At 27.1% G+C, this 6,175-nt stretch overlaps 1 long non-coding RNA gene across 2 annotated transcripts; it reads right to left on the bottom strand.

The window, feature by feature from the left end:
- Positions 1–2,118: 2,118 nt before the first annotated feature.
- On the bottom strand, positions 2,119–5,750 carry LOC114132755 (uncharacterized). 2 transcript variants are annotated; one of them, XR_003593077.2, is made up of 3 exons: positions 5,110–5,750; positions 4,906–5,032; positions 2,119–2,393 (listed from the first exon to the last, which is right to left on the bottom strand). It is a non-coding gene; the product is annotated as an uncharacterized LOC114132755 (long non-coding RNA). The 2 variants fall into 2 exon arrangements; XR_007604037.1 differs by lacking the exon at positions 2,119–2,393 and adding an exon at positions 3,835–4,137.
- Between the last annotated feature and the right edge of the window lie 425 nt (positions 5,751–6,175).

Raw genomic sequence — 6,175 nt, forward strand, 5'->3', positions numbered from 1 at the left:
ATAAATTGTGTTTTGAGTGATATTTTTAATAAAATTGTATATGTATTGTGTACTTAAAATTGTGTAACACTATATTGTGTTACATATTATAATAATTTAATTGTTTAAAGTTCAAACAATTACAAAATTTTTAATTGTAATTTAATTAAAATCCGAAAATTCGTATGATCGTAAAAACGTTTACTCTAGCATTTGAGCGCGTAACGAGTTTTTATTAGATAATCATGATTTAATAAAACATATTTTAATATTATAGATAATATATCGCTGCCGAAGACAAACCAGCCAATGATCGGAGCCTTTACGGATTTTCCGGACTGTGCACTAATAGGATATTGAACGGGCGTGTGTGAAGGGGTGATCGGTTTGAAACGCGATTTCAGTCTACGGCTAATAAAACAAAAAAACATCCCCAATAAGTCCAAAACGAACGCGACGTGCTACGGGGTGAACATGTACACGACCGATACTGACCGCCCTTGCAGAGCCTACGGGTCACAGTCTAAACTTTAGGGGCCGAGAACGAGTGGTCTAAATGTTTTATGTATGTGTGTGTGCACGTAGATGCGTATCGAATCGCGCGTGGAACGAAAGCTTTTGTGGCGAATTTTCACAATGCGAATTATGTACGGTTGCAGCACCTGTTTGTTGGTCGCCCTGCCATCACTCGTTGCTTATAATATACAAGTTATAATGCCAGTACGGTTTTGATTGAAATTTCGTCGGCTATCTCTTTTCAAAAAGGTTATACGTAACACACTACACTCGTTGCGATATCCGCACTCTCAGCGAATCAGCGTTCATCGGTATATTTTACATGTATATTGTTTAATATAGTATACGTTTATATCACCTATTTGAATACCGTTCAATGCAATATGGAGTACCGTGTTTATTATAAATTTATAATAATGCTTTTGAACCTTGAACCTAATTTAACATAATATACTCTTTTTAATTGATTAGTATAATATCTACAGGATGAATGCATCCGAATCGCATGACAAAAAAAAAATCCGAATTGCGTGCCGTGTGTCGACAGTAGTTTATTTATTATGCACTTATTATGTTTCAACTTAAACTTTTTTTAAGCTTTACTAAATTTTTTTTTAAAAAAAAAAGCATGTTTAAAAACTATCTGTGATAATATGGTTGTTACAACTGATTAATTTCTAGATTTAAATATTTTAAGCTTTGTTTTTATTTTGAACTGTATCTGTATTATAATGTATTGTGGTCTATTTCATATAGGCATACATATCGGTTACTAAACTGTCTGTAGCTCAAATATTTTATAAGAACCATTATATTAATAGAAATTAATACTTGTAGAAAAGTTAGCATATCATATTATAATATGGTGTTGCCGACATTAAAATAAATAAAATAATACGCTTTTTCAAATTTATAATATACCTATGATGTTGAATATTACTATATAAAAAATATTATTATTATTATTTAAAAAACTGATGTAATGGAGCTCAATAAAAATATGACAATGCCGGCGTATACGGATGACGTTGTCATACTACGAAATAGTCGCCAGAAGATAGGACACACTGTGAAAAAATTAATTGCACCAAGTCGGAAGATGGGTCTCATAATTAACAAAGCAAAAACAAAATACATGCTAATGATACGAAACACGCCCGCTAAAAACAATCTGATAGTCGGACCATACAACTCCGAACAAGTCGATGATTTTTACTTAGGGTTAGGGTACTTGGGGGTTAATATCAACTATAAAAATGACATGCATAATGAAGTTAAACTTAAAATTAAATTAGAACTCGGTGAACGGTTTATTGTACATAATATTTAATTTATTTTTTTTTTTTTGTACCTACATATTAAATACTTATATGATCATAATTTTTTAGTTCCTAATAAAACTAAATTATGTACAAATAAAATAAACGTATACATTTTTAATAAGCAAAAAAAGGTTATTATAAGTCAATTAATGGTATGTAAAAATTATCAAACTAGGTAGGTGGTACGCACATATAAAAAGGTTGAGAACAGCTAACCTAGATTATATTTTGAAATATATAATTTATTGAAAAAATAAATAAAACGTGGATTATATTAATTTGTTATATTTATACAATTATTAGTATTAATTTCCAAAAAAATAATCAATAAACTCACAATATTTGAAATACAAGAGCCAGAAAAGCTACTTATTGTGTGTTCAGAGAAGGATAACAAATGTGAATGTAATGTCGTATATTAAGTAATTAATAATTAAATCATCAGGAATTAAACATGTTCAATGATTATACTTTTGCTTACTAAATTAAAATAACTAATAGGTAATTTTTAATGTTAACTTAATAATATAATGAGTCTAAAGATCTGAGTTTATTTCTAATGCGGATTCTTTTAACCTGAAAAATATAAGGTAATAATAAGTAATAATACTTATATTCATATAGATATGTCGATGGTAATAGTTATAATAACGTAAATCAGTGTATAGTTATCAAAGAAGTAACTAGCACTCGATATTTAGGTATCATATCTGATAAAAACTTACAATGGAATCTTCACACTCAAAACCTAGCTAGGAAGTTACGCTCAATAACTTAGAGATTCTATAAACTAAAGGGTTTAGTTTAATAGTTTCCAAGCAAACAACACGGGTTATTTATTTCGCTCTATATCAATTAATATTCCAATATGGAATGTTAGTATGGGGGAGGGGTTAGGTGATACTGTTCTAAACAAATTGCAAGTAAACCAGAATAACATCATAAGAATCTGCTTAAATAAGTATAGGTACTCACTGCAAGGTTCTACGAATCAAAATTATAGGAAGCTAAGTGTTTTACCAACTAGATTTCTCTATGAAAACTTTGCCATTTTGTTCACTTTTAAAAGGTTCATACAAAATAAAGATTACAAATTGTTGGAAGGTAAAGGAGAAAATATACCTGTCAAGTACCTATTCAAATAAATCTTTTGGTCAACTTTTCGTAAATTATTTAGGGCTTGTGTATTTAATGGTATGCCATGTCAATATAAAAAAAATATTTATAGTTACAAAATTAATGTTAAAAAATTGTATATCAATGGTTATATTCTCAATTAATCTAATTAATCAATTAATCCTTCATTATATGATTTGCTATATTTATTTAGTATTTAATAAGTATTTAAAATTATATTTCATTCTTACAATTTTTCTATTGTTAAATTTTTTTTTCTAAGTTCTATTTTATTCATCACATTTTGCTACTACTTATATATAATATAATTTGTGTTCTTAATATTATTAACAATTACTCTCTATCTCTAACACAATGGTTTTCAAACTTTTATTATACACAGCACGTCGGCACACCGTACACTTCAAAAAATTTTTATGGCACTCTAACCTTTTTTAGATGAACAAAATTGTTTTGAATTTATCATTAATTTATTTTCTTATATCACAATTCAATGCAATCAGTAATTTATAGAAAAACTGCGGCACACTAAGCCGATACTCGCCAGCCGCGGCACACAGCTTGAAAACCACTGCTCTAACACAAGCTAATAGCTTAAAAGAGATAGATTATCATGTAAACTAACTTAATGTTTTTATATTCTATGTAATTTATGGTGGATTGATTAAATAAATTTTAAAAAAAATACATAATTATTGTTAGTTATAAGTTATAACTCATAAAAATAGACAGCAGTAATAAAAACTTAATAGCTTAATAGCTTATCACAACAAATAGTTGATAATAATAGTAATGTCATACAACGATATACAATAACTAAATAACAAAATAAAAATAGTTGTAAACATAAAACATTTAAAATAAAGTTAGTTCCTTTCGAATAACATCATTATAAAATTATAATACATTTGGCACATTGCTCATTTACTCAATATTTAAAATTTTATAAATCCTAGGTTATCCTTATAACAGTTGTTATACCATTTAAAAAAATGATTTTTGTATTTTACATTTGCGCATTAAATGTATTAACAATTTTTTAAATTTCACAAAATGTATGTTTCAATTTCTCTCACGTTTCTAAAAATGTATTTCAACACAATTTCATTCGATCTTGTGTACCTATGTCGGGCTATCCATATATATCCTGGGAGGTATGTATGACAGTGATGTACCTACAGCGCTATTAATAATAAATTACGATTAAAAACGAGTATTGTATAATCTACGTAAATCCATAAATTTGGAAAGAAAGTTATTCTTATTTATTTCCCCCCATTATTATATAGGGGTTCTGCTAAAAGCAGCTGTTGGTTTGCAAAATACATACTATAAAATCCATATCTAATACATCTAAATTAACACCGCAACTGCCACCAAGAAATATTAATATATTACCATTATTATACTCCCTCATGGCCTCATAGTGTTTGACAATGATAAATTAATAATAATAAAAGGTGTCTAGTTTTACAAAAATATTATGTTATATGCACGTTGCTCTTCGACTACTTACATAAATATGATTTTGTAATAAAAATAAAGATATTATAATAATATATTGAATTTTGTCAATAGTAATATTTATACAATAATACTAATTATAATATATTAAAATATTGTATAAGCAAATGTGAACTAATCTACTTTATCGTAGATTACAATATAAAACAATAAAAATATGTATTACTACTGTTGATTTGTAATTTTATTTTAATTATTTTTGATTCTAAGTTTAGCGATGAATACATTGACTCTACAATAATAAGTTTTTATATTATTTTATTTTATTTTCTCTCAGTCTTTCATTGTTAGTTTAACATCATACTTTGTAAGTATACTTTCGTTGATGCAGTTCAATTGCTTGTGTCTTTCGAAAAGTTGTTGTTTACGCCATAAGACATAAGATATAATTACGTGGTAAATTATTGTAATTACAATAATAACTTACCCTACCACTATCCACTGTATATGTTGAATAGGTTAAGCCCAGTTATTTGTATATTACAGCATATAGTATGTATCATCATTGTCCCCTTCATGTTTTTAACCGCTATCATGGACTATTACTCTAAAATCTAAATACAAAAATATTAATTACTCATTATTAAAGGTTAACATTTGACGACTTTTATTTAAAAAAAAAAAAAATTACTAAACGCTACATAATTAATATAAAAAATCCAAGTATTTGAATATATTATGATCTTTAAAGTTTGAATTACAAAGTATAAAATAAAAAATAAATTATTTAATCTAGAAAATCACACTTAAACTATTTCATAAATAAAATCATGATTAAAATAAAAGTTCACAGTTGAGACTTGAGTGAATATATGCTTGGTAGTCAAATGGTAGATCTCCGTGTTGTCGTATACGCCGATTACTCGGACGTATACCAAAATAAAGTTAAACACAAAATAACGCAAAATACTTTATTTGAAGTTTGAACACGACGTCCGGTGGTGATCGAGTCACACGATCACCACCACTGACTCCCTTTGCTGTCTTAGCCATCTCACTTATATATTACACTTACAATCGAATTACTATCGATTGTTCTACATTTTTCTATTACTACGTTAAATTTGCAATTATAGATACTATGATTATTGTGTAATTGTTATTTTAACCCGATTAGTAAATTATTAAACAAATTTATTTACATTTCTTATTATTATATCTTGCTTACTATGCTAACTGTAATATAAAGTTTACTGGCACCGAATTGCACAATTGTTATTTTAACCTATTTGTGTGAATAATTAAATATTGCTTAACTTATTGAATTTTACTGTTTTACTTATTATCTATAGTTTTTCTTAACTTATTTCTTACGTACTAACATCTCTTATAAAATATTCATACATATAATACAACAGTGTCGAACCAGTTTATTACAGTAAATTATAGTAATAAATAATAATAGTAAATAATATTTGAAAGTTCAACAAGTTAACAAATTGACGCGATTTCTTCTATTATTATTATTATTATTATTATTATTATTATTATTATATTGTACAATGACTTCATGAGCCACGAGGCTTAGATCATGGCACGTGGAAGGATTACAATTTACGGCGGTGCACGTGCCGTTAATATAATGTCATAATATATACACTCAAACACATGACATGTTACATTGTATAGTGTATACACAAAAGAGGAGACATGATTTTTTAACGTTAATATAGTATTATAAGTATTTATAACACCTA

Source organism: Aphis gossypii, chromosome 2, assembly GCF_020184175.1.
Source record: "Aphis gossypii isolate Hap1 chromosome 2, ASM2018417v2, whole genome shotgun sequence".
Lineage (NCBI taxonomy): Eukaryota > Metazoa > Arthropoda > Insecta > Hemiptera > Aphididae > Aphis > Aphis gossypii.